General features: G+C 40.0%; 1 pseudogene across 1 annotated transcript in view; it reads left to right on the top strand.

Annotated features, from left to right (window-relative positions):
* Positions 1-855: 855 nt before the first annotated feature.
* SARC_04841 (NADH-ubiquinone oxidoreductase 75 kDa subunit, mitochondrial) overlaps positions 856-3,773 on the top strand; it is a pseudogene marked incomplete at both ends in the record, with an annotated part of 9,515 nt that continues 6,597 nt past the window's right edge. The window contains 4 exons of the mRNA in view: positions 856-891; positions 1,417-1,578; positions 2,425-2,560; positions 3,501-3,698. The remainder of the gene's footprint in view (positions 892-1,416; positions 1,579-2,424; positions 2,561-3,500; positions 3,699-3,773) is intronic.

Genomic DNA, 3,773 nt, shown 5'->3' with positions numbered 1-3,773 from the left:
ATATAGTATACATATTATTAATATATATATATATATATACGTATATATATATATATATATATATATGTGTGTGTACATATGTAAATATCTGTATATATATATGCATATGGAGCTCTATTTAAATCTATGGATATATCGATTTATTTGTGTACGTCTCGATATATTATATATATATATATATATATTTCAGGATATCTAGATATCTACACCTATATCTATATATGTATATCTATACCTATGCGTATATATGCATATACATTGCACGAATATACGTATACATATATTTAAATTAGTATTCATTTACATTTATAATATATATATATCTATATATATATGTGTGTGTGTGTGCCTGTGTCTGTTTGTCTGTGTCTGTGTGGTTTTATATATATATTCTCATTTGCCGTGCATCATAAAATTACCATGGCATCAATTGCCATATCGTCAAATAGCCCGTATTACCTACTGTGTGAAGAGAACCAATCCTGTTTAGGCGTGCGACCTATCGATCCATTCGTAGACCAAAAGCTCTGGTAGTGTCTCGTACTCGCATAGGTTATTATTGTCATAAAAGGGACAGCTTTTCGTGTCTGCATGGTAGCCTACTCTGTTGTGATTGTCGTGTCTGTAAATGTTACACTGACATTCTTCTCCTATATAAATATCAATGTGCATCCGCCATCTTTATTCAGTATTCCCCAAGTCTTCTTTCTTCTTCTCTCACCCACCATATCTGTTGATCTATTCAATTGTAATACCTGTAGATTGGCAGTCGCGGGTAACTGTCGTATGTGTCTCGTTGAGGTCGAAAAGGTCCCTAAACCCGTGGCCTCGTGCGCTTGGCCTGTTATGCCGAACATGAGCATCAAGACAGACACGCCTGTGACAAAGAAGGTATAGACTTCGTGGGTGTTGTAACACTTTCTGACGGGGTACAGTGAATCTGTATTGCGTATGTACACACTTGTATTGGGTTCCGATGAATGTCACGCATGTGACGGTGTATGTGCGAATAGGTAGCTGTTCCGTTCTGTAGCCTGTATCTGCCTGCATGCTTGACACCGTATAATAAGCGATGGAAGTATAATATATATATATATATAACTATTCATCCAGGTAGGGTTTAAGTGATCTTCAAACCGTGCTGTGTTCACTTTTGTTCGCTCTCTGGTGTGCGAATGGACGATGGACTGGTGGATTTTTAGTCACATGATTAATTTACAGCACTTCGTTTTATGGTGATTAAGCTGTTGTATATTTATATATATATATATATAAATAATTGTATATGTTATCTGGCACTATCGGGCATGTGAAAGTATGATAGAGGTTCTCCTTGTGGCTGTATACCTGTAAAACCCCTTAGTTTATCTCATCTTTCTTGTATCATACTATCTACCCTTCTCTTCGCACTATCAGGCACGTGAAGGTGTGATGGAGTTCCTCCTGGTGAACCACCCTCTAGACTGTCCCATCTGCGATCAAGGAGGCGAGTGTGATCTGCAGGATCAGAGCATGGTGTTTGGAGGGGACCGCTCTCGTTTCACGGACATGCACCGCTCAGGAAAGCGGGCTGTGGAGGTGAGTTGTGTGTATCGATCTAGCAATGTGTGTCTATCTAGTGTGTATCTATCTAGCTATGTGTGTCTATCTAGTGTGTATCTATCTAGCTATGTGTGTCTATCTAGTGTGTATCTATCCAGCAGTGTGTGTCTATCTAGTGTGTATCTATCCAGCAGTGTGTGTCTATCTAGTGTGTATCTATCCAGCAGTGTGTGTCTATCTAGTGTGTATCTATCCAACTATGTGTGTCTATCTAGTGTGTGTCTATCCAGCTATGTGTGTCTATCTAGCTCGCAATCTGATTTATGAAGAGAATCGAAAAGTCGCGGCATCTGGCCCATGCCTGCGATTTCAATTCCCACTCAAGCTTTGATCTATATATATAATTCTTAAGTCGCTGAATATGTTGTCTGTGTAGATCGAGGATAAGAACATAGGTCTTCTTGTCAATATGTGCGATACCATTTCCTATTCAAAATGCGATCTATAAATATAATTAGGTCGGTTGTTGGTCTTCGTACAAGATTCAGGTTTAGAACTTGCCATTGGTTCATAAATAATTCGCACTCGGGATCTGATCTATAAATAGGATTTAAAAATCGCGTTATATGTCTTCCCATGTATAATCCAGGATAAGAATCTGGTTCTCTGGTCAATTAATAATTCCCACTCGAAACCTGATCTAAAATTAGAATCAATATATTGCGTTCTCATGTCTTTTATATATAATCCTGGATAAGAACATTGGTCCTTTTGCTACTGTCACTGTCTCCGATATTTTCCCGTTTTTTAATTTGATGATTATAATTATAATCTAAAAGTCGATGTATATATGTATATAAATAACTTTTGTGTCCAATCCAGGACAAGAACATGGGACCTCTAGTCAAGACTGAGATGACCCGTTGTATCCAGTGTACTCGGTGCATTCGGTTTGCAAATGATGTGGCGGGCATTGATAGTCTCGGATCAACTGGCCGCGGCAATGACATGCAAATAGGTGTGTATGGTGGCATATGTGCATGTATGTGTGATAGAATGCAAGTTTGCTATTGCTATGTAGTGCTGGCATGCTTATAGGAGTTATGTGTGTATGGTGGTATATGTACATGTGTGTGATAGAATGCAAGTTTGCAATTGCTATGTAGTACTGGCATGATTATTGGTGTTCGTGGTGGTATATGTACACGTGTGGGTTAGAATGCAAGTTTGTTACTGCTATGTAGTGGTGACATGCCAATAGCAGTGTATGGTGGTATATGTGCATGTGTGTGTGTTAGAATGCAAGTTTGCAATTGCTATGTAGTACTGGCATGCTTATAGGTGTGTATGGTGGTATATGTACATGTGTGTGTGATAGAATGCAAGTTTGCAATTGCTATGTAGTACTGGCATGCTTATAGGTGTATATGGTGGTATATGTACATGTGTGTGTGATAGCATGCAAGTTTGCTATTACTATGTAGTACTGGCATGCTTATAGGTGTTCGTGGTGGTATATGTACACGTGTGTGTTAGAATGCAAGTTTGTTACTGCTATGTAGTAGTGACATGCCAATAGGTGTGTATGGTGGTATATGTACATGTGTGTGTGATAGATAGCAAGTTTGTTACTACTATGTAGTACTGGCATGCCAATAGGTGGGTGTATGCTTGTATATCTTTATAGGTGTGTGTGATGTTGTTGCCTGGAGATAGCTGACGTATGTCTGTATTTCTTCTCTCATCGCACTTTTTAACGTAGCCTTCATCTGGCGTCTTCTGCATACATCTCCCACTCTGTCACACAACACACATAAATACACACACACACACATCTGGACACGCTATCGTACACATATTCGCGCGTTTATACACACCTCCACATACACTCGCTGTCTCCCCCTCCTTTGCACACACTCTCACCTTCTGTTTCCCGTCACACGCGCTTATACACACAGGCACATACGTAGAGAAGTGTCTTAAGACCGAGATGTCCGGCAATGTCATTGATCTGTGTCCCGTGGGCGCCCTAACCTCTCGGCCATACGAGTTCAAAGCGCGCTCATGGGAGTTGCGCAAGAACGAGAGCATTGATGTGATGGACGCATGTGGTTCCAACATCCGCATCGACACACGGGGCGGCGAAGTTATGCGAGGTAGGTATTGGGGGATGGTATGTAGGTGGGTTTAAGCTAGTGGTATGTAAGTGTGTATAAGCTAGTGGTATGTAG

The sequence above is a fragment of the Sphaeroforma arctica genome (genome assembly GCF_001186125.1).
Source record: "Sphaeroforma arctica JP610 unplaced genomic scaffold supercont1.287, whole genome shotgun sequence".
NCBI lineage: Eukaryota > Ichthyosporea > Ichthyophonida > Sphaeroforma > Sphaeroforma arctica.
Note: the sequence above shows the minus strand (reverse complement) of the source record. Positions and strands in the feature narration are given on the sequence as shown.